Source organism: Haemaphysalis longicornis, unplaced genomic scaffold, assembly GCF_048455015.1.
Source record: "Haemaphysalis longicornis isolate Haplotype H1 unplaced genomic scaffold, Haemaphysalis longicornis Haplotype H1 scaffold_1, whole genome shotgun sequence".
Lineage (NCBI taxonomy): Eukaryota > Metazoa > Arthropoda > Arachnida > Ixodida > Ixodidae > Haemaphysalis > Haemaphysalis longicornis.
Window position 1 is genome coordinate 121,158,032 of NW_027526203.1, and position 25,616 is coordinate 121,183,647.

The window sequence follows — 25,616 nt, forward strand, 5'->3', positions numbered from 1 at the left end:
CGCAATTACGGGCGGCCGGACGAGACGCGTCTGATGGAACCCAAGCAAGCGCGCCAGCACCGGCGGCCGCTCACAGCAGCTTCCAAATGCCCATGATAGCACCGCGTTCCGCATTTTTATTTCCACACAAGAAGTACGACTAACGTTTAATTATCGCTAAATTATTCAGTCAATCAACCTTTATTTTCGGTGCCCAGGAACAACCCGAGGGTCTTGGTACTGGTACACCATATACAAAACATAAAAAAAAACTAAAATCAACACGACACAACACACAAAACCATATGTATGACAGAAACGATAAAGTAAAAATTGTTGCAGAAATCCAAGTAAGCGAAAACGCAAAAAAACAAGATGCCTAGTGTTGGAAGCCATGAAACTCGGCCAGCGAAGCGTTTAACGCTCGGTACAAATAGGAAATATACAAGCAAATACTCAATGAACATGACAGAGATAGATTGTGCGCTTAAAACGAAGGTTTTGTTACAAAATGTTAGAAAGTTTAAAAATGGAAAAAATAAGTTCAGCGGTACCAGCTCTGACACTCAAACTTACAGAAATTCAAGCAACACAAAACCAGGAAAGTGAAAAACAAACAAGCAAGAGCGTGATTTGCATAAACTAAATACGGCACATAAATTTGGAATGACATAAAGGCACTTAAGCTACAACAGTTTTCAAGTCATTAGAGAACAAGGAAAAAAAAATTCCCCCGCATTTCCCCGAAGGGGAGTATGAGGAAGTGCGAAGCACGGGGTGATGCTATGAGGGGGAGTTTGTTGAAGTTTGGTGGCATTTTGCCCGTTAGTTACATTAACACCCCCTCGTGATCACGTTCGGCTTAACACGCCTCGTTTGTCCCTCTGCGGAAATCTTGGTGAATTAACGTGTATGTTCGAGAGGAGGAGCGCACCGCACCGCAGCGCACCTCAGCTTCGAAGCGCCGACCGGAGTGAAGGGAGAGGAGGCGCAGTCACGTGAGAGAATGCAGAACTAGCGGGTTTGTAGTATCACGTGTACACCACGCAGTTATCAAGCCGCTATAACGCCGCTGAGTCGCCAACGCACGCCGCTGACGACGTAGTTTGAATGCATTAGAGATATAAGGCGCGTTCCTAACACTGATATCAGCGTCGCGTCCGTGGCTTTGCGGCCGCAGCGCGACGCTCTACCGACTGAGCCACGGACGCGACTTTTCGCGCGGGCCACCGTCTGTAACGTTTTCCTCGCGGCAAAAATTTGGTATGTGCTGCAGGCGTTGTTTTGTACACGAACGAATCTTCAACTTTTCCACCGTGTGTTCGCCACCTTTGTGTGGAACTCCGGGTGGGAGCGAACGGCGAGGACTAACTTGTTTCGAGCGGTGGGCAGTGGAGGACTGGGTCTAGGGCATCTCTTCTTGAGACAGGTTGTGTCACGGTTTATGTTTCTTAGGGATCAAAGGGACCCTTTCCTTCGCACTTGCATGCAGGTCGCGCTAGCCGGAGAACTGCCGAGCTTCGTTGTGTCGTCGTGTTTGCGAATGTCGAGGGTGTCCTCACGCTTCCTGCGCGAGGTCGTTTTCTCATTTAATTTTTTGTCAAGCAGGTTTTCAGCGGAGTATTTGAGTAGTGTCAGTAGACGAGTTCTGTATAAAGACTTAGTAAGTGTTGTATTCCCTGTACCGTTGTATAGAAGTGTGTATGCAGGCCGTCCCGGCCAGAATGTTCTAAAACGTGTAAAAAAGATGTGGTTACCGCCGGGAGTGAAGACTTTCTTTTTTAACCTGCACACCGGCACGCTGCCAGTACTGGCATGGATGCACGAGAGAGGTATTTTTGTGCCATGGGGTACAGACTGCAGGTTGTGTAAGAAGCCGGAGACTGTAGAGCATGTGTTCATCGACTGTTGGGACGCTGTGTTCTATTGGGACGTTCTTCAGCGCACGCTGCAGAAGGACCTCCCAATAGACGCCTACGGTATCCGGTTTCTTCCCGTTGAGAGTAACAAATACCCCTATGACTTAATAATGCTCTTGGGCCTGCACAGTATCTGGCGGTCGCGTATGGCCGTCAGAAACAGTGACCCCAGGGCACGTTCAGTCGAACAGTACTTTGTAGAAAGTGTTGGTAGAATCCGCGAAGTAATAGAGAAGGAAAAAGGTGACGAAGAAGTGCTGTCGTTGTTTAGTGAACTAATGAGAAGAAAGTGCATTGTTTCGCCAGGTAAGCCCTGGCTCAGCGTGTTTTGTACAGTTGTTGTTGTTGTTATGCTTCGTTTGGCAATAAAGAAAAAAAAGTCGCGTCCGTGGCTTAGTCGGTAGAGCGTCGCGCTGCGGCGAAACCTGGCGCCGGATGCTGTTTTTTTTAATATAGTGTAGTGGCCTGGCTGGCGCGCCGAGAGAGGGTGTTGGGAGCTGGAGAGTAGTAAAGGGGCTTTAGGAGAGTAGGCGAGGGGGGAGAGGAGGGGCTATGCGAGCGTCCTCACGCGTCGGAAATCCGGCGCCGTTGCTAGGCACGGTAGCTAGCTCCGTTGCTAGGCTGCGGACGGAGGACGGCGGTGGAAGCAGGAGTAGGCCCGACTGAGAAGTGCTTCGCACTTAAAATCCCCGCACCTCCCCGAGGGGGATTGTGAGGATGCAGAAATGCATTGGGTGCACCGATGAGTGTGATGCGATTAATGGCGAAGAGAGAGGCGAGAGTGTGAGCGTAATCATTTATTTTTTTCTTTTCCCACACCCGTCATTTCCGCTTCGTTATAGAGAAGCGTCTTCGAGACCGTGTTGAACGCAACCGCCAACTGCAGAGGATCGTTCACGTCAAAGTCGTCGGGAATCGTTTCGAACTCACCGCCAGCATCATCGACGTCGTCTTCCTGCGGTTCCTCTCGTTCGCCGCCGTCATCGAAGTGATCGAGCCGACTCCAATCGACCCGAACGTTGATGGCGCGATACAGCGGGGTGTGTTCCAGGTGGTTGAGCCAAGCCAGGATGTTGCCGCGCTTCACCAACCCGCGCTTGTACGTTGCCGGACTCATCAGCCTCCGCTTGATGTGGAAGTCGAACGCAACGTCCTCGGGTACCATGCGATGAAGGCACCGCACAACCTTCGATACGTCGAAGGGCACGTTCACCGCCTGTCCCTTGATTCCAAACTGCCCGTTGCCTTGAGTCAGCCGCCTGATGCTCATGAAGGGGAGTCGAGGCGCGATGAGCCGCTCTTCGACCGGGTTCAAATCGGGAAGATGCGCCGGCCGAGGAGAATAACGGTAGCCAAAACTCACGCAGCCCTCCTCTTCGCAGCTTTGTCTTCTTCTCCTTCTTCTTCTTCAGCGGTTCCCCTACGGGAAGATGACGATGGTGGTTGAACGCGAAGCTATCTCGTGATGGATTGTTTGGTTGGCTAATTCCTAGGAGCATCATGCCACAATCATCATCAGACGCGCTGCGCACGCCGGCCAAGGGACGCACGACAACCCCCGACTATAATGCATTTCTGCATAAAACAGCTCTGGAATATATCAAGACGATTGGAATATTGGTTGTTTGCACATGGTATTCTGCAGATGGACGAATGTCGTCTACTTAAAGCATCTGTCCTAGAAGTTCGAAATGTTCGCAAAAGTTTTTTCGGCAAGTTGACATTGATAAGTGTAACCAAGTCATCATACAAAATATCACCATGAAGTAGTTTATAACAAAAGATAATTTCAGCTCACATTCGTCGACACCAAAGATAAGGAATACTTTTCAGAAAAGACACGCTGCCATTTCCGTCTTCTTGCACATCACGGAAACAGTGCTTAAAAAATTCCCCGAATTTCCCCGAGGGGAAGAATGTGAAAGTGCGAATGCACGAGTTGAATTTGCGCGGTTCGGTAATGTTCGCGAAAGAGAGATCACACACACACACACAACTACAAAGAAAGAAAGATGCATTTATTCACAGACACCTATTTGTGTTGTCGTTGTACTTGATTGCTAGAGCGGATCTCAGCTTTGAAATTTCGTGTCAGTACTCCTTTAAGCAGGTGCATTAGCCCTTCTCACGCCCGATTCTTGGCCAATCCCCCACGTGGGTATGTGCCATGTCAGCGGCCAGGCAGCGCGCGCCCATCTCCCCCCGTTGCCAAGGAAGACGAGGAGATTCCTGGCCAATCCCCACGTGGGTATGTGCCATGTCAGCGGCCAGGCTGCTCCACGTGCGCGGACATCGCCGGTGGACGCAGGTTCAGGGTCGCTTAAGAAGTGCATTAGCACTTAAAAGAAATTAACTTATTTTGAACCCTTTCGATGCGGTCACTATTGAACTTGCAGGTTCTATTCCAAACATCAGAACCGTATTCGAGAAGAGGTAAGCAGACAGCCGAATAAAACTTTAAGAAAGGAAGATGACCTTTAAACTCTCTAGAAATCCTGCAAACACCACCCAGACATCGAAGAGAGCGTCGAGTAATTTGTGTAACGCGGGATAGAAAGTAAGAAAATAATCAAATAGTACTCCCAAGTGCAAAATTTCGGTCACCGTCAGCAGTGCAGTGCTTACAATTTTATAAGATTATTGCAGCTGTTGAGTTTTTCTACCATAGGAGAAAACTTTCGTTTTTGAAGGGTTCAAAATTACTCGATATTGGTGCAGCAACGACGGAATGACATGATATCAGCCTGAAGAGAATTAGAGTCGTGAACATTACGCACCTCTCTGATGACTTTCATATCATCAGCATACACCAAAAAATAATAATTTTGAATGACAGAAGCAACATCGTAATGGAAATGGAAAAAAGAATGGGACCCAGAACGGAGCCCTGGGGTACACCACTAATTGATCTGTACCTAAATGATGTTTGACCATTAACACTTACATAGCAATATCGCTCCTGGAGATAGCAACGTATAAGACTCACCAAAGAAGCGTGGACATCTAACAGGATGAGCTTGGGAAGCAATAAAGAGTTGTTGACTACATCAAAGGCCTTGCTCATGTCATAGTAGACCACATCAATCTGGCCACACCAACGATTGCTGGGAAAGCCTGCTCCATGAAGCACGCGAGGTTTGCGGAAGTTAAACGACCACGCATAAAGCCATGTTAATTAGGAATGTTGACATGTTTAAGTGAGAAAGACAAGACCCTATGACGAGATAACTCGAATATTTTAGTTGCGGAACAAAAAAGCGAGACTGACCTATTGTTTATGGCGTCACTTTTTGCGCCTGATTTGAAAACAGGGAATACACGAGAAACTCCATGAATGAGGTAGCATGCCAGACCGGAGACAGTTAATAATATTGAAGTGCACACAGGAACGAATATATTTTCATATGTTTTTAGAATGGCAGCAGGAATACCACCTGGCCAACAATTAAGCGAGGGCTTTAGCCGCTTTAGAATTTTTGAAAGATGTCAATGCGTTCAAAGAAGCGGTTGTAACAATTCTGTATTCTGCACACAGGAGAATGATTGGGGAGTTGCGCGCAGCGGTCAAGAACGGGCGATGCGACCTGGTGGGCCTTTGTGGTACACTAAACTCTAAACAGTTAAGCAGGTCTGCGCAAGAAAGGTCACCATAAACAATTGTGTGAAGGAATGCAAGATCTGCACGCATACGTCTGCAGTTGAAGGAGGGGATGGAAGGAACTATGGGTAAGTCAGAATCAGCACCCGGACTGTGATTTTGATGACGGTGCTTAATAATGGATAAAAACTTCTTGTTCACATGTTCTATTAAATCACTACTAGAATTGGAGATGCTGTTCCAGGCAACAGAAGCATATATTCTAACTGCGGGATACATATTGCATTATATAGAATTAGAAATGGATCTGGAACAGAGAATTGCTCTGTAATCCGACACACATTTCCAAGACTTTGGAGCGCTCGCCGGGTGATTAGCCTAATGTGAGATGAAAAAGAGAGAGTACTGTCGAAAAGCACCCCGATGTCCCTAACCTCCTCAACCCTTTGCAGAGGAGCTCCCTCAATACTGTAGGAAAACAGCAGATGGTGGGTTTTCCGGCTGTAGGTGACAACCTTTGTTTTTTTGGCGGGGTTTAAAATTAGGCAATTTTTTCTGCACCAGACCGATTATTCCGACACATCCCTCTGCAAGGCACAGCAGTCCTGAACACCGCTAATGTGCCTAAATAGTTTGCCATCATCAGCATAGAGAAGAAATGAAGAGTTTGTTAACACTGTTGACACATCATTCATAAAGATAGAAAACAATAATGGACCCAGCACGGAACCCTGAGGTACACCACTTGTTGCAGGGTAAACACTAGACTTTTCGTAGTTTACATCTGCGTAAAAGGACCGGTCAAGGAGATAGTTGGACAACAAGGCAACAAGGCTTGCGTCTAAAACGGACGTAGCAAGCTTGTTAATTATTAACTGATGGTTCACCACATTGAACGCCTTACTGAGCTCAAAATAAATAACGTCCAACTGGCCGTTTTCACAAACTGTAGCCATAGCCTGTGTCATAAAGCTTGCAAGATTTGTGACCGTCGATCGACCCGAGAAAAAGCCGTGCTGATATGGTATCGCATCGTTCTTGACGCAGAGCCGCAAGAACTTTGTGCAGAGCTGACCTAAATAGTTTTGAGGTGACACAAAGGAGTGAGATCGAGCGATAGGTAGAAACGGCTGACTTATCACCAGACCTAAATATTGGAAAAATTCGAGCCATCTTCCATACACGAGGAAATTTGCCGAAAAGTAAGCAGTTATTATAAATGGAAGTTAAAACAGGCACAAAAATGTTGCCGTAAGCCTTCATGAAGGCTGCTGGAATTACATCTGCACCACAGGAAAATGATGGTTTCATCCGTTTAAGGCTATCATTGACACTTTTTTCATGGAACACAAGTGTATTAAAATTAGACATATTATTAAACGATATAAGCGTTCGTCGTTACCATCAGACAGTTGAAAGACAGAGTGAAAGTACTAAGCAAAGCTGGTGGCAACATCCTCAACGTGTTCATTGTCGGAATTAAGCGGGAATGTGTTCTTTAGATGCCTTAGAACGGCCGCGTACATACCTCCATAAGTCAGGAGGTTTCTGAGACGCAGCAGCCTGTAACGACTCTATATAGGGCTGGTGGTCACGCCGGTACAGGCTTTTACAAAGTGAGTGATACCGACTAAACTCAGCTTTCCACTTGTCAAGCCCGGAACGCTTGGCCTTTTTGTGGGCGCTGTCCTCAAATTTAAGCGAACTTCGAAGTTCTTTAGAGGACCAGTGGGGAAATTTGGAATGAACAGGCTTGTAAAGAGGGATGTACTTTTCCATGCCATTCCTGACAATGTCGGTGAAACGTTGAACCTGTTCGTCAACATCATTGACATCAAAGACACTTGGCCATTCAGCGGATGAATAAAAGTGATACAGCCCAGCATAATCTCCACGCTTGAAAGCATATCGCGGGAGTTCACAATGGTCAACACCACCATCGCGATGCTGGGCAGTGACCGAGACAGAGACAATAAGAGGGAGGTGAAACTTGTCGGGGTGCACAAGAGATATTTCGGAGGCACACACTTGTACGTTTTTTAAGTTTGAGAAGCACAAATCTAGAACATTACCACAAGAGTTTTCTATGCGACAAAACTGCTACATGGAGGTGAACGATTGAAAATCAACTAACATGCTGCATTTTTGAGCTGCGTAATGGTTTTTGTGCTCCAAGGAAAGGCTGTTCCAGCGAATACCTGGGCTGTTGAAGTCCCCAAGTATAATGAGCTTATGGAGTGTGCATTTGAGACATTTTCTATGGATGTGAGTGTTCGATTAAATTCAGAAGGTAATACATCCCGGGATATATAGAATGCACCGAGGAGTAGCCACTCGCCCCTCGTAAGGCCTACTTCAAGCCAGACTGATTCATCTAGGGTCTCGAGGTCAGCACGCCGCATGCACTGCACTGAGTGATCAACGGCAATGAGAACCCCGCCACCTTTTTGTTTAGGTCCAGTTCGCTTCTAAAGATTTGATAGTTAGAAGGGAAATAATAGGAAGACGAGATATCATCGGAAAGCCAGGTTTCAGTAATTACAATAGCAGAAAATGTAGAGCATACAATATTTCTAATAAATTCAGAGGACTTAGTTCGTAGACCTCGAGTGTTTTTATAGTAGATGTCGAGACTATCGTACTTACTGATCATTTTGAGTTATTTCACAGCTGTGCAGCATACCAGGGTGGACCCTGCCTTGGAACGGCTTGAAGAGGCAGCCTTTTGGCCACATAGACGCGTCGTCCAGGCGCCTAAAACACTCCTCCTTAACAGTTACGCAAAAAGAAGAATAGGAGTCGTACTTAGTCCTAAGGCGGTTGCAGGACAATGGCGTAATTTGCATAGCTGACAAGTGGGCCAACAGTTGAGCAGATGTGGTGTTAGCCGACAGTTTCGAAACAAAAATGGCCCTGGAGCTCGGTGGTCGGCGTACCGCAATCACGGCCGCTGGATGAGAGCGCACGCAAGGTGCGGCCTGCCGCGTCGCCCGGATTTCAACGAGCGAGGGCGTGAGTGGCGGTGTTTACGTTTGCCGCCGCTTGACTCCTTCGTGGCGCTAGCGTTCGGGGACTGCTTTCGGGACGGAGCGGGGTGGTCCCCGTAGGCGACCGCTTGCGCCGACTGAGAGACAGCCAGTGCACGGGTTTTAAAAGATGTTGTTGTCATTCCTGGGCTACTCAACCGCGAAAACTGTCTGTCAGTATGTATGTATGTCTGCCAGTCTGTTGCTCGATCCAACCGCTACGCCGTGACTGAAGCAGCCAGAAGTTAAAATAATTTTTGAATGAGATATAGGCGATACCTTTTAAATCTAACAAATCTAAAAAGATGCCCCATATTCGACAACATTGTTAAAAAAAGATAATATTCAGCAAAAAGATAATTACCACCGGTTAGCTATGTCTGAAAACGTCTCACACACAGCACGTAAACCGCGTTGCACAGTTTAAAGCCGCAAGTTGATTAGTTACAGTACAAGCGGCAGGTATATGGTGGGAATTTATTCGTCCGAATTTAAAAAAAATGTCACATTTTCTCGGGAAACGCGGTGTCGACACACGGGAGAGTGATGAATATTTGCCGGCGACAAATTAAAGCTTGGCTTAAAGACATTTCTTTGAAAAAAAATGTTGGCCTGCGGAACGCGCACGTCATAAAACGAGGACACGCGATAGGATGGTTGAAAAAGGATTTGAAAAGACTAGACATTTTGCTCTGCGTGTCTTTTGATACTCTTATACTGGCTCGATCACGTCTTGCCGCGCATAGAGATCTGGGTTGTTTCATTTTCGCAGGCACGACAATGCCTTTAAACGCGCTACTGAAAACTTGATGACAGAGGTTGTATAGAAAAAAAAATAAATGCACCGCGCTGTGTTCACTGTCCTAGCTGCTAAGCCTTTTTCAAACTTTGCGATGAGGACTAGCGCTAGGTACATTTCCTCCGTTATTTCATCGCCGTTATCCCTGAAGATAACGGTCGGGCTCCTGGAGCAGCACAAGTATGTGCTCAAATTAGCGCGCTCTACAGACGTTGCGATAGGTTTGCTCTGTGAACATACTGCGCTTCAATTCGAGACAATTTTCGTAGCATAGGAAAATTTTCACATACGTTATTATTATGTCAGTTTTCTTTTTTGAGTACCCAAGCATAATCTCTACGTAATGCAAGAATGCGTAATTCACGCAGATAGAACAATTAATAATTATGATTTTCAAGATGTAGATTGTTGGTCTAAATTAGCAAAGAAAAGAAGGAAATGTGAAATGGAAAACGGTGTTTGAATTCTTACGCATTATTAGGCAATTTTTGGAATTTCTGTACGATTTCGCTTTTTTCTTTTGTGTCCGGGCAAAAATTTAGCTTGCCGAGCTCACCAAAATTTTTTTTAAAGTTTTTGTGGACCCGGACATCCCATGTGCTCTCCTTAATTTTTTTCGAGGATACAGGGAACAAGAAGTAATATCACGTATGTAAGGGTCCCAGGCGTCAGCGACGCTGCAAAGTCGAAAGCGTGGGAAGCGGCGGTTCCCTGAAGGGCTTTATGGCAGCCAGCTTGCTAAGAGCGAACGGCCTTTGAATCATGCCGACTGCGCGGAGACGAATTGTCTTGAGCCTCAGCTAGGCTGCGAGGTTGTTTTGAACAGTGTGTTCAAAGCACACTACGAGCGCGGGAAAGCGTGGGTCGGATACTTCGGGGGCCGCCTGCGCGCGCGTTTAGCCAGAGGGACGGTTGTAAAACCATTTGGTCCGTCGAGCGGCTGGAGACGGGGAGCGTGGAGCTGTCAACTGTGGTTAGACAGTGGCCGATTTATGGCGATAGCTTTCATTTTGTTGGCCAGGGCGCGCGCCGCGGCCCGGGATGGGCACGGCAGAGGCGACGCCTGAGGCGGCCGCCGTGTCCTTTTGTCCCTACGCGCTGTTTCTGGCCCACGGTCCAATTAATGGGGCATCGCCTGTCAACGGCGGAGAATCTTGGGGACGCGCCGGGTCGTTAAGACGGATGTTTATGGGTTTCAGCTGGTTTGAGTAGCTGTCCGGTCTCGGACGAGATGCGTGGGAACAGGCACGCAGACCACGTTCGTGGAAGCGTGTCCCGGGCGCTTGCACGTGTTTTCGCGGGTTTTTGAATGTTTATCGTGTTGTTTGGTTTGCTTTGATCCTTTCCTTTTTATCTGGAGAGAGAGAGAGAGAGAGTGACCAGTGTTTGAGGGTTACGGGGGGCGTTCCCCACCGTGGTTTAGGCCCGGATTTACTAATCCATCCTATCAGGTGCCCAGGAGATACCGATTGGCCTGTGTATCGGGGGTGGGGCCCAAGTAACCCATTAAAACCACGAGACACGAGGTCTCGGGGTCGAATCCTCAAGGTTTTAATGTGCTATGCACGGCCGGCGTATTGCCGGGCTAGCCAGGTCAGGCTAGGGAGGATCTCACCACTTGGGTAGTTTTAAGGTCAGGGTCCGTGGCTGACGGGGGTGCCGCGTGCACAAAGTTTTAGCTGACCTAGAACCCCATTTTATTTCTTACTCTGCCTACTTCAGTCTGTAAATATCCTGTATATGTCTTCCGTGTAAATATACAGTTTTAAAACCCTCATCAACTCTTATCGTCGTCGTGTCATCAGTGCCGTCACCATCAGGCACCAACGCAGATCATCATCATCTTCAACAACATCATGAAGAACATCGAACCTCATCCGTTACTGGCGCAGTGGACAGGACCTGCGAGGCGCGACGACAAGGAGGGCGACGACTGGAGAACAACAAGTAAGGGGCGCATCTGCAACCGGAGGAAGACATCGTCTACCGGAAGCCCGTGCAGACAGCGGGACGGCAAGTGATTGCAGCTTGCCGGGGACCAGAAGGAGCAACGGGAGCGTAGACATAGCGTCGGCGTCGGAGCGACTACTGCGAAAGCAGCGCATCAGGTGTGCGACTGCGGACACTGACTGAACGCCGTGATCGTGCGGTGAGGAGCAGCAGGGAAGAGAGGCCACCGGGAAGACGGCGGCGTCTGTCTCAGCGCGTCATGGGGTGAGTCCCTTTTGCCTTCTCCCGTGTGCGATCACTGCCGTTAAGTCAGGGCATGAATTAGCGTAAATCACGATTCAGTTCGTATAGCTAATCATGGCGAGTAAGAATCGCTCAGTCGAATGGATGGAAGCGGAGCTCAGGGCTGTTCGGGAGAACATTAGGGACATAGAGCGAGAGCGAGAGCTAATGGAACTGCGCGAAAGAGCCCGGCAGTTGCCGCGCCGGGGAGCGGCGGAACAAAAGCTGTGCGAGGCGACGCCGCATTGTCAGCCAAGCACCGATGAAGCGGACGTGTCAGAGGCGGGGGGGACGCGCGTTCGTCGAACCCGTTGCGGCCGCGGCAGGGGTTCAGGAGCCGCCGCCCGATGCCGGCTCGTTGTGGTCAGTTCATTCAGCCCACGAAAAGGCTAGAGAGACCGCACGTGAGTGTCTGGTCTCACGCTGGTGCGGGATTGCGATCCCGAGAGATGAGCCTTCAGGGCAGTTGGCAGGTGCTCAGGAGCCAGAGCGGGCCGACGAGGCCGTAGAAAAGATGGGTGAGGACGCGCCGAATGTTTTGCCGTGTACTAACGGAGAAGCGGCAGTTTCATTCGCAGCGGCGATCCCACCGCGGCTTCAGGAGTCGCCGCCCGATGCTGGCTCGGACCGGTCAGTAAATCCAGACCGCGGACAATCTCAGGAGAATGCAAGCGAGGGTGTAGACCTACACCACCGTGAGGCTGTAATCCAGGTAATCGAGCAGAAGGGGCAGACTAACGGCGCGGTCGCCGTATCTGAGGCCGCGAAGCGTAGTGGTCTCCATCACCGCTCGCAGAGCGACGCGGTGGGCAGGCAGGGAGCTTCGGTAGCGCTCCGTCCGCGAGGTGTTCTCGACGACACGGAGTGTCGGGAGGAACCAGCTGTAGCGCTTCCACGAGACAAGCAGAGCGACAGGGTCGAGCAGGACGCGCTGGTATGGCTAACATGCCCCTCGGGCATTGTTCTGCCGCAAGCAGACGAGAGGCGCGTACAGGGCTCGGCGGGGCAAGGGCACAAGCCGCTCAAAATTGAGCATCATGTCGCCCCGGTAAGACCGCCTGAGCGGGTAGGCGAGCACAGGTGTTCTTGGAGCGAAGGAGAAACCGACACATTGTTAGTACGCAAGTGTCTGTTCGCTTGCAAGGGCCTTCCAGGCGAGGTTTCACACTGTCAAGTCCGGGGTAGCTTCATGCACAGGCGCGGGGAGTTTTCTCCGGCGCAGGTTGATTACCCAGCTACAGTCAGGCGCTCATTTTGGGTGGCCTGCAGCTATTTCGGTGAGGTGTGGCTTTTCGGTGGCCAAGTTGAGCTCGAGGTGGAGTTACGCCGAGGGGCAGCTCTAGGCGAGGACGGAAGGGTGTTCATTTTTCTGCGCTGTTCCTAAGGGAGCGGCAGTGTTCGCATGCGGGTGCATGGCGGGGGACCCCTACTGTCCAATCGAGAGCTTCGTGTCGCAACAATGACTGGTCGTGCTGCTGAAGAAGACAGCGAACGAGACGTTGCGGACTGGCACCCGCTGTGTGTGTGTTTCGCTAGCGGAGCACAGCGAACTGTACGCTGTGTAGCGAACGTGATGCTACACCGGACATTTTTTTTGTTCGTTTAGAACTCTTATTATTCTCGGGGAGTCCTTGTTCTAAGGGTTTGTGGGTGCATGCGAGCTCGTGTTAGCGTGTTTTCCGCATACAAGCATGTGAATTGTTTTCACTGTCGCTTTGCACGCCCGGATTTATTTTGTGTTATTCCCGTAGTGACCAGTGGGCCCCTACGTGAATCTTGTGACGGGCGTGTAAGGGTCCCAGGCGTCAGCGACGCTGCAAAGTCGAACGCGTGGGAAGCGGCGGTTCCCTGAAGGGCTTTATGGCAGCCAGCTTGCTAAGAGCGAACGGCCTTTGGATCATGCCGACAGCGCGGAGACGAATTGTCTTGAGCCTCAGCTAGGCTGCGAGGTTGTTTTGAACAGTGTGTTCAAAGCACAGTACGAGCGTGGGAAAGCGTGGGTCGGATACTTCGGGGGCCGCCTGCGCGCGCGTTTAGCCAGAGGGACGGTTGTAAAACCATTTGGTCCGTCGAGCGGCTGGAGACGGGGAGCGTGGAGCTGTAAACTGTGGTTAGACAGTGGCCGATTTATGGCGGTAGCTTTCCTTTTGTTGGCCAGGGCGCACGCCGCGGCCCGGGATGGGCGCGGCAGAGGCGACGCCTGAGGCGGCCGCCATGTCCTTTTGTCCCTACGCGCTGTTCCTGGCCCACGGTCCAATTAACGGGGCATCGCCTGTCATCGGCGGAGAATCTTGGGGACGCGCCGGGTCGTTACGACGGATGTTTATGGGTTTCAGCTGGTTTGAGTAGCTGTCCGGTCTCGGACGAGATGCGTGGGAACAGGCACGCAGACCACGTTCGTGGAAGCGTGTCCCGGGCGCTTGCACGTGTTTTCGCGGGTTTTTGAGTGTTTATCGTGTTGTTTGGTTTGCTTTTGATCCTTTCCTTTTTATCTGGAGAGAGAGAGAGAGTGACCAGTGTTTGAGGGTTACAGGGGGCGTTCCCCACCGTGGTTTAGGCCCGGATTTACTAATCCATCCTATCAGGTGCCCAGGAGATACCGATTGGCCTGTGTATTGGGGGTGGGGCCTAAGTAACCCATTAAAACCACGAGACACGAGGTATCGGGGTCGAATCCTCAAGGTTTTAATGTGCTATGCACGGCCGGCGTATTGCCGGGCTAGCCAGGTCAGGCTAGGGAGGATCTCACCACTTGGGTAGTTTTAAGGTCAGGGTCCGTCGCTGACGGGAGTGCCGCGTGCACAAAGTTTTAGCTGACCTAGAACCCCATTTTATTTCTTACTCTGCCTACTTCAGTCTGTAAATATCCTGTATATGTCTTCCGTGTAAATATACAGTTTTAAAACCCTCATCAACTCTCATCGTCGTCGTGTCATCAGTGCCGTCACCATCAGGCACCAACGCAGATCATCATCATCTTTAACAACATCAAGAAGAACATCGAACCTCATCTTTTACTACGTAGAAACTGGAATCGCTTTTCATTCAACTGTATATATATATATATATATATATATATATATTTAGTGTGAGCTTTGTTTGAGACTACAGCCTGTATGCCACCATAGGTAGCACTTGCTCACTATCATCACCACCGGCTTGAGGTGATCACTTCTTCATTTCCTGTACATACTCATCATCATCGACGAGCCCGCTTCTTCGGAGATCATCATCAGTGCTGGGGCTTGATCGCCATCTTGCGTTCTCGTCGACTCGCCTCCGAATAAAGGAGCTACGAAGCCACGGTCTGGCCGCCTGCTATCTACGGCCTCACAAGATATATATATATATATATATATATATATATATATATATATATATATATATATATATATATTGTAAAAATAAAAAAAGGGCCGACATAGCTGTGATAGTAGTATTACTTCATAATTAAACAACGTGTAATCAAGTCATATGTGCCGTGAGATTAATACGAATTGTGGTGTTTTGCTTAGGGCGCGAGGAAAAACCTACATAAAAGTTGGTTATGTCTTAAACATTGAGAAGTGTTGGAACTCATAAATAACAAGCGCCGTCACAAAAACAATGTTTCTGTTCGTCGGGAATGTTAATATATTCTCTGCAGTCGCAGCATGCAGACAAAACGCAAATCTCTGCCGGACATGAGGTCACATAGAGCCTGCCGGGCGATGTAAAACACAACGACACAGCAATGCGAGACAGAAGACCCAATATCAGCGGGTAATGCTGCTGCTGCAAACGGAATTTAAATTCCATCTTGACCAAATGAAGCTCGGCAGGCGCTAATCGTGTTTGTCTTTTAGCAGGCGTAACTTTAGTGCTGGTAAATGCCTTAAGTTTAACGTAGAACGCCCATGATAAGCCCACACTTCGAAATAAGCGGCCCGAAAGCCGGTGTCCCGCGGGCCGCGCTCGCCCCAAGCAGTCCCGGAACGGTGGCGCCGAGGTGGCAGTATTTGGCTCTAGGCGCACTCATGCCGCTTTGGAGGCACGCGGCCGGCCGCACGAAAGTGCGCCTTTCATCCAGCGGCCGTGCCACAACCAACTGAGAAGCTTCCGACGCACCCACGCGGGGAGGTCTCCTTTCCTTCTGCAAGTTCGTAAGCGGGCCATTAAACGCTGTGTCGGACCTAGGAGGCGAGGGCAGAGGGTAGACCGAAGGGAAACCGAAGTGCTCGAGGCCGTAGCAGGTTGACTGCTGGGTCGTTCAATGAACGGCGAGGCGGTGGTAGAAGACAGGAAGGGGGCGCTTTAACCAGCTTCACGGGCGGCGGCTTCGGCGAACGACGACCTCGTAGGGATGCCAGACTTCGGTGACGTCACTGGCGGCATGAAAGGATTAACAGGCTTCGGGGAAGCAGGCGGGGAAGGCGGGAGACGCACGAGCTCCCCTCGCAGGCAGCGAACCTCCTCACGCAGGGAAGCGACGATTGCAGTCTGCTGGGCAAGCCCAGCCACATTGTCCCGTCGCAGAAGCCGGTTCTCCTCGCGCAGCTGGGTGACAACATCGCCGAGAAAGGAAAGGCTGGCGCAGGCTTCCGAGAGGAGATTCCTCAGAGCAGCGACCTCTGCGCATAGGTCTTCCGAATGGACGAAGCTTGCTCCGACAGGCGACGCCACTCGTTCGGCCGGGATGTTCGCTGGCTGACCGTCTTCGCTGGTTTGCTCACCGCGGTCGCTAGGCCTTGCGGGTGACGCCGCAGCCACACAGAGATTACACACGAACGGCTGCTGAGCAGACACTGCAGTTCCTCGTTCGGAAGAACAATGCACTTTCCGTGCGCACGGCGTTTACACGCAGAACATAGAAAAAACTCCTGCCTGCCGAAGAAAGCGAGTCAGCAGAGAAGACACTTGTCCTTACTTGGCGCAATCATGCGGCCAATACTAATAATAATAATTATAATAAAAATAATAACAATCATCATCATCATCATCATAATAATAGTAATAATAATAATAACTTCTATTACACAGAAAAGAAAACTGTACAAAGGCACAGGCCTGCCAAACCCACAGTAGGCTTGAAGGGCAGCGCCTGGCAGGCAGCGGAAATCAGTGCACATAGCCGAACATCAAACTATCAGAATCGTCTACTCAAGATGGTACAATATAACCGCGAGTGAGGAAAAAATAGGGTAAACTGTAAAACGATTACACAAAACCTGGCACAGAGTAACGGGAAACATAGCGAACAAGCCAACACAGGTGGGAATCAGTGCCAAGCAGAGTCAGGCAACTTCAGAGCGAAGTGCACGTAGGCAATTTTTCAGTTTACAGTGATTGTTCACTTCAAACACACTGGGTGACAATTTATTGAAGGACGACGGGACATAGTAGCGCATTCTTTGACCATACCTTGTAAGACACCGTGGTATGCAACACAGATCTCTCGGTGTAAGGCTACGCCTAAGAACGGATTTTTTTGAAGTCACCGGTCCAAAAATCCTGGAGCACGATTGTTTTCATAACAGCATAGTAAAATTGGGCAATTGTAACGTTGTGAAAATATTTGCACTTCCGGTGAGGCACACATTATAGGCTACATTTTTGAGCAGAGAGATTAGTATGAAATTCGGCCTCTGCGGCCATCGAGCTGCACAGTGTCCATACACTGTATTAACGTAACGAAGAACAGTGTAGTTCAAAGCATGCAAAATTATCTTCCGCATTGATAACAGCATGAAGTAACGAAAGTTGTACATAATGCACGAAAGGCGCGCAGCTTTTTACAGACTTACGAAAGATGAGAATTCCATCTCAGGTCATTGCCAAAGATTAGTCCGAGATATTTTAGAGACGAACCATACTTCGCTGGCTTGCCCGTACAAAAAGAACATGCAGACATCGGAAAAATTAACGGGTAATCAAGCACTACATTTTTTAACGGATTGTGGAAGCACACATGTTGCGTTTTAACAGTATTAACCATCATTAAATTAGCAGCAAACCAATCCGTTGCATGAGCGGCAGCAGTCTACAACGATGCAATGGTGTGACGAACGTGTGATGCGGAGGAATCAATCAAAGTGTCATTGGCGTATCAAAACAGTGACGTGGAAACTGCATTACACAGATCATTAACAAAACTGTTAAAGAGCAAGCGGCTTAGTATCGACGCTTGAGGTAGTCCAGATTTTATCGGTTAAAAGCGGCTAGGACACTCTCCTAGGGAGTCTGTGATGAGCTCCAGGGTAGAAAAGAAGGCGCAGAAAAGAAAACAGCGGAAGGAGAGGAGGCCAATCACTCGCTAATGGGTATGCGCAACGCCACCTAGAGCAAGGCCGGGTTTCTGGTGGGCCTACGTCACCACTTGTCCGGGGTAGTGGGCTGACGCTTCCCGCCGAACGACCTTGAGCGGCCGCGGAGTTTGACCGCGGCACGTCCCGACATGCCCTGTTCGCGTCGGTGGCTGGCAGAGACGCCGATCGTCTTTCCACATTTCAGGACGCGTTCGAGCCAAATTTTCCAGCGAAAATTCAGTGTGCTGTGTGTACTGTGCTGTAGTGTGTTTCGTGATGTGAAGTGCACCGGGAAAATGCCCGGCAAATGTTGTGTGCCCCGCTGCAATGGGAACTACGATTCCGGTCCAAGAGTGCACGTGTTTGCGTTGCCCAAAGATGAGCTAGCGCGACAGCGATGGATACGAGCCATACCGAGGGATAACTTATCCGTATCGAAACACTCGAAGGTAAGCACATTTTGCCTTTGCGGCTTATTTCACTTGTAGTGAGCGTTATAATGTTGCATTCATTAATTTGTAGTTGAGGTAACTCGTATTTACGTAGCGTGCATACTACTTCAGGTATGCGAGCACCATTTCAAGCCGGACGACATTCTCCGTGAAGGCAGTCATGTGGACGAAGTGACTGGACGCACAGTTACAGCGCCACTTTCACGAGTACGACTGCGCCCAGACGCAGTGCCGACGATTTTCCCGTCATGCCCGGGCTACATGAGCAAACAAGAAACGAGACGAGAGGACCAAGAGGCAAAACGAACACGGTTAGATGCTGTGTCCTTGCAAAAAGCGCTCGCTCAGTCCGTTCTTACTGCCCGCAATGAGCAGGAAGCGGACAAGATTCATTGCGTACAGGATTTAATTGTGTGTGTCAGTAGCATGCACTCCAAATTCTGGCATGCTATCGAAACCAACAGGAACCTAATTTTGCTGCACATAACTGACGATGAAGCGCCCAGCATCAAGTTTTCTGTTGTCGTAAAGCAAGACCTTACGATTACACTACACGTTGCAAAGACAGCGGTCAGGAGACTGGGGTGCAACCTGCTTGTCCCAGCGGTGGCAAACAGCAAACGGGTGGTGCTAGAGTTTCTTGATGGCGTCGAGTAGTATGACAGTGGCCTGAACGCCTCCTCTGAAGATTCAGACAATGATGCCCGGGCCACCATAATTTCTCTTCTGGAAAAATTATCACAACAAGAAGAAAAAGCGCCAGGGATGAAGCTACTGATTGAACAAGTAAACCTACACTGCGTGAAAAAGGAACGAAGGCGCTATTCAGTAGACTTCATGGTGTTTTGCTGCCTCCTGTTTACTGTTTCGGCCCATGCATACAGATTCCTGCGTAGCCATGGAAGCCTCATCCTACCCAACCCACGGACAATTCGTTCCGTCTGCTCATCGTTTGGAATGAGTCCCCAAAATGAGTAGCAGGATGCAGCGTTCCTTAGCTACATTGCTAAAAGAATTGGCGACTTAAGCGAAGTTCAACGTCACGTCACCTTAATGGCCGATGAGATTCATATCAAGCCATTCTTTGATTACAAAGGCGGAAACATTTCCGGCGTTGCAGCGAACTCCGGACAAGCAGCGAACAGCGCGTTCGTCTTCATGGTGCACAGCTTGATGAACAAGTTTAAGGAAGTTGTGCACACCGTTCCCGTCCACAAGCCAAACGCCGAGTTTCTGCACAAGTTGTTGAGAGAAGTAATGTATGGGCGGGAAAAAAATTGGCTTCAAGGTGATCTGCGTTGTGACAGACAATAACGCAATTAACAGAAAAGCGATGCTGCCATTTAAACCCACCGTCGTCCCGGCCATTCCGACGTCCTCTCCAAAGTCCCCCACAAATGATTTTGTGTTTCCACATCCATGCGACGCGCAAAGGCCACTGTTATTTGTGATAGACCCTGTCCACATACTCAAATGTGTGCGCAATAGCTGGCTGAAAACCAACGACCAATGCTTCTGGTTTCCAGCGTTCGAACCGGATGAGACAGGGCAGCGGCAAATGCTATACGCATATTTCAAAACAATTAAAGCCGCTTATGAATTGGAATGTGACCAGCTGCTACGATACGGGTACACTGTGTCCAGGAAAGCTGTGTCCCCATCGGACATTGAAAAACAAAATGTCCAGCTTGCTATGCAAGTGTTCAGTGAGTCTGGGCCAAACGCACTTCGCGCAATCGGGGCAAAGCACCAGCTGAAACACTACGAGGAGACAGCGAGCTTATGGAAACCATCGTCAAATGGTGGAAAATTGTCAACGTGAAAACGCCCTTCAAAGGAGCTCGCTTTCGTGATGACTTCAAAAAGCCCGTGTTTCCTTCGGAAAGGGACCCCAAGCTGTCGTTTCTGTACGACTTCGTTGACTGGCTGGAGTACTGGAAAAAGAAACAGGCCGACACTTGCAAGCTGACAAAGGCGACACACGGTGCTCTACACCAGACCACCCAAGCTCTGATAGAGATCTGCAGATACTGCTTTGATGAGCTGCATATGTCATTCGTCCTGCTCGGCAAATTCCAAACGGACCTCCTAGATGATCGCTTTGGAAGGTACAGGCGGCTGGCTGGCTCTTAATATCACGTATCCATAAGGCAGCTGTACGGAGGGGAAACCAAGCTGCGGCTTCAAAACACACTGCCCCAAATAGGGACGTCATACGAAAGGACTGGAAGTGAAGCCGACGAAGATCAACATTGGGAAGACTTTCATAAGCCAGCAGACGTACCGCGGCCAAGCTGCAATGTCGTTGTCACCGCGCAAGCACTGTCGAAACTCACAGACATCGCCCCTGTCCTGCCTTATGTCGCCGGCTACGCAGTGCACATCGCCCTGAAGCGGCTGAAATGTGAAAGTTGCAAGGACGCCCTGACTGTGGATAAGAGCATCGTGGTTTCAGCGACCGATCCAATGTACAGCCTTGTCAAGGATATTGACAGGGGAGGACTTGTTTACCCTGCAATGGCAGCGGTGAACGCTGTGGCCCACAACTAGGTTGTCGTTGAGGAGCTCTCTAAACGAGCAGAGTTCTTAAATGTTCCCAACCAGTGACAGCTCGTCACTGAGCTAACGTCACAGCTGCTGAACGATGACTACTCTTCCGACTTCGACGACTGCGAACAAGGACACAAAAGTGAAGTTGTTTTGAAGCATGTGCTGTGGTGCAGTACCCACATCCTACTCAAGCATTTCTGCCGAGTGCTCAACGACAAAGTGCAGGACGAAAACAACAAGTCCAGAAAAAGGAAACTGCAGACACTGACAAATAAATGAGCCAACGTTTCATTGCTCTCGAAAAAAAACTCATTTGTGCGACTTTTCCCTTTTTTGTTTAGTATATCATAAAGCGGGAAGCAGGCGGCTGCGGCAAAAAACTCGTCCAATTGCTTGTCCACCGCGCTCGCGTGCGGCCGGAGCAAGCCCACTAGCTCTACGTCACTGAACAAGCACCCCGGCCCTGAAACCTTCTCTAGGTGGCTTTGGTATGTGTCTCCAGAGACAAAAAGAGCTGGTAGACGAGACGGGGAGGAGAAACGCGACGGGGACCACCATCGGTCGGCGCAAGCTCGGTGTGTGCTTGGACAACACCGAACGCGATCTATACACACCGACGGCACCCGTGCTACCGCACCGGGACGTCGCCAGTGAACGCCGCGTAACGGGGCCGTGCCGTAACGCCGGTCTCTCGTACCCGCCACGACACCGTGCACCCGTGCCTTGCACCGGAGCGTCTGGTCATCAGCCCTCGGGTGAGGCCGCCATCGGTTCGAGAGGACCACCCATCGGGGCCGCCGCTCCTGCCTGCCTCTCTTGGGCCTCCGGGCGAGGGGTCCGTGCTACCACACCAGCCCGCCTCGTGTTCCTGCTGGGCTGCGCCACAGGGTCGGGCCACGTGTGGTTGGAATGCTGCTCTGCACCCAAATCGGACCAGCACGTCTGTGACCTCCGGCTACTTTGACTGCGACAACCCATGTGAGCCCAGTCCAGATTGCACGTGGTTGTGGTGCGATCGCTACCCATGCTGAACTGGGACTTCCGTGGGACTGTTAGAAGGTGCAGGACTGAATCCCACTTCTTGTTTTTCTTCTTTTTTTATTCGCGTTTGCCGCGTCTGTCAACGTTTCGGTTTCTTCCCGTTTTGACCCATTTGAGCCGTTTTCGCCGCATAATACAATGCTCCTACGTTTCCCCTTCGGGTTGCGGCCTCTGTCGTCACTGACCCCGTGTGCACGCCTCGTGGTTCCCACCACCGAACACTGAGTTCATCTCAATTGGCGTCCGCGACAGGACCTCTTCAATAACATCTCGAAGAGGTCACGAGGCCTGTCCAAGGGGCGTGGCGGAAGAGAACCGACATGGAGGGGGAAAAGTTAGTGGTCAGCAGAAAGGAGCTAGGACACCGCGATGCCGAACTGCGGGAATGGGTTAAATGGGAGCAGGATCGGTTGCACGATGAAAGGGCAGCAGAACGAAAAGCTTTAAAGCCCGCAGCAGAGCTGGAACGGGCAAAGCGGGAGAGGATGAGGCTCAGCTTAAGGGTAAAGAAGGCGCGGAAAACAGCCCACAAGCTGAGGGCTCCGTGGCAGCCCAAACTAGCCCCGTGCCTGTCATGTCGACGAGCCCTCATAACTTAATCCCCACATTTGATGCACGCAGAGACGACCTGGACGCATACCTCCTAAGGTTCGAGAGGGTCGCTGCAGCTCAAAAATGGCCGGAAGAGAAATGGGCCATCGGATTGAGCCAGAAGATGACGCCAGAAGATTCTCTGGATTACCAAAAAGTCACGCTGGCGCTACTTCAGCAGTTCCGTTTTACCCCTCAAGGGTCATCACCAGCCTATCTACGCCCACTGCAGGGCAAAGGCCTCTCCCATTATTCTCCAATTATCTCGGTCCTGTGCCAACTGTGACCAATTTATTCCCGCAAACTTCTTGATCTCATCTGCCCATCTAACTTTCTGCCGCCCCCTGGAACGCTTGCCTTCTCTAGGGATCCACTCTGTTACCCTTAATGACCAGCGGTTATCTTGCCTTCGCAAAACATGCCCTGCCCACGTCCATTTCTTCTTCTTAATTTCTACTATTATGTCTTTAACACCAGTTTGCTCCCTGACCCACTCCGCTCTCTTCTTGTCCCTTAATGTTACACCTATCATTTTTTGCTCCATTGCCCGCTGAGTCGTTCTCAATTTAAGTTGAACCCTCATAGTGAGCCTCCAAGTTTCTGCCCCGTAGGTGAGTACCGGTAAGATGTAGCTGTCATACACTTTCTTCTTCAGCGACAATGGTAGGCTGCTATTCATTATCTGAGAATGTCTGCCATATGCACCCCACCCCATTCCGATCCTTCTAATTATCTCTGCCTCATGTTTGGGATCTGGGGTCACAACTTGGCCTAAGTAGATATATTCGCTTACCACTTCCACTGCCTCGCCACCTATCTCAAACTGCTGTGCTGTCCCGTGGTTATTGATCATTACTTTAGTTTTCTGCATATTAAATACAGAGCATTTCAGTAACTCACGATGTCACCCGCGTTGACGTCCGCAGTCCGCACCGTCGTTGTCCCTACTATATAAAAAAAATACTATCCGGCGCCGGGTTTCGATCCCTCGACCCTGCGGGCGGAACGCAATGTACATGGTGCTCTACCCACTGCGCCACAAAGCCGACACAGAATGGGAGGCTACCAACGCGCCTCATATAGTTGACTCATTCAAATTACTGCTGACGAGCGCTCTCTCGTCAGCAGTTGCCACAAGTGCAACAACATTAACGTAACGCAAACTACTTAATGTCGTGCGCCCCCGGAAATGCTCTGCATTTGATCGTGCCCCTCGCGAGGGGGATGTTTATAGGCATAAGCGTTCGAAACTCGTGAAACGCTGGCGCTCGTCCTACATCTCCATTTAATTTTCAGGCCCACGGTTCTATTCTGTTCGCCCAGTGCGGAAAGCATGCTTTGCAATTCGTCCCCCGAGTTACTTAGCAAGGCAACGTCATCAGCAAATCTGAGGTTACTGAGGTATTCTCCATTAACCCTTACTCCCACCTGTTCCCAATCCAACGTTCTGAATACTTCTGGTAAGCATGCCGTGAATAACATTGGAGAGATTGTCTCTCCTTGTCTAACACCCTTCCTTGTAGGTATTTTACTGCTCTCCCTATGGAGGATGATGGTAGCTGTAGACCCATTGTAGATATCCTCTAGTATTCTTACATAATGCTCATCTACCCCTGGTTCCGTAATGCCTGAATGACTGCTAGGGTTTCGACCGAGTCAAATGCTTTCTCATAATCTATGAAGGCTATATATAGGGGTTCAGTATACTCATCGCACTTCTCTATCACCTGATTGATCGTGTGAATATGGTCCATTGTTGAATAACCTTTACGGAACCCCGCTTGTTCTTTAGATTGACTGAAATCTAAGGTTGCAGAAATTCTGTTAGCGATTACCTTGGTAGGTACCCTGTACACGACTGACAGTAAGCTGATCGGCCTGTAATTTTTCAAGTGATTCATGTCGCCTTTCTTATGGATTAGGATGATGTTGGCGTTCTTCCAAGATTCCGGTACACTTGCGGTCATTAGGCGTTGCGTATACAGGTTTGCCAGTTTTTCAAGTACAATTTCTCCGCAATCCTTCAAGAGGTCTGCTGTTATCTGATCCTCACCAGGTGCTTTGTCCCCTTTCATTTCTTTCAAAGCCTTCCTTACTTCTTCGGTCGTTACTGGTGGGATGTCTATCTCCTCTGAACTACTGTCTCGTTCGGCATTATTCTGTATGTCCCGGCTACTGTACAGATCCCTATAGAACTCCTCGGCCCTTGTGACTGTTTTATCCCTATTTATGATGACATTGCCTTGCTTATCCTTAAGTGCATACATCTTATTTTTCCCCACGCCAAGACGTCTCTTCACTGCTTTCAGGCTACCTCCGTTCTGTACAGCGTATTCGATCCTCTCCATATTATACTTCCGTATGTCAGCTGTCTTACGCCTATTGATTAACTTCGAGAGTTCCGCTAGTTCTATTCTGTCAGCTGCGGTAGAGATTGTCATGGTTTGCCGTTTCCTGATTAGATCTTTCGTCTCCTGTGAAAGTTTACCAGTATCCTGTCTAGCCATAGTGCCCCGACTTCTACTGCACACTCCGTGATAATGCGGGTAAGGTTGTCGCTATCATCCTGTGTCGTAAGCTCGGCTTCCTCGTTAAGAGCGGAATATCGGTTCTGCAGCGCGATCCTGAATTCTTCTACTTTACGTCTTACTGTTAGCTCATTTATCGGCTTCTTTCGTACTTGCTTGCTTGCTTGTCATTGTACCCCTCAAGGGTACAATGACAAATTCCGCCAGGCGAAAGCTGAGGACGGCAAACCGGAACTCAGTTCGCGACGCGACTTTCCAGTTATTTTGATGGCTGGAAACGTCTGGGGTTCCCAAGACGTTCGAAGCATTACGCGACACGATCATCGCGGAGCAATGTTCCAAGTGTTTCTCGTCTCAGCTGGTCATTTTCATAAAGGAAAGGAACTACAAGTCGACGAAAGAAATTGCTGAAGGTTTCGATCGCTTCTTCGAAGCCCAAGCTCTGACAAACGTGGGAAAGGTCAGGGACGAAAAGAAAGAGCCACATGCAAACCTTCCTTCCAAGAGAGCTCCCACATGCTTTTTATGTGGAAAAACTGGGCACAGCGCGCGACACTGCGGAGTACTAGGCCTGAATATCCACTGCGGAAGCTGCGGGAAACAACGGCATCACGCAG

The 25,616-nt window shown here is 49.7% G+C and overlaps 1 protein-coding gene and 1 pseudogene across 3 annotated transcripts in view; one reads left to right on the forward strand and one right to left on the reverse strand.

Annotated features, from left to right (window-relative positions):
• The window catches only part of LOC144165722 (uncharacterized), a 74,841-nt gene that overhangs the window by 39,402 nt on the left and 9,823 nt on the right, over positions 1–25,616 (reverse strand). The gene's annotated exons all lie outside the window — the stretch shown is intronic.
• Positions 18,001–19,730, forward strand: LOC144165715 (uncharacterized; annotated as a pseudogene).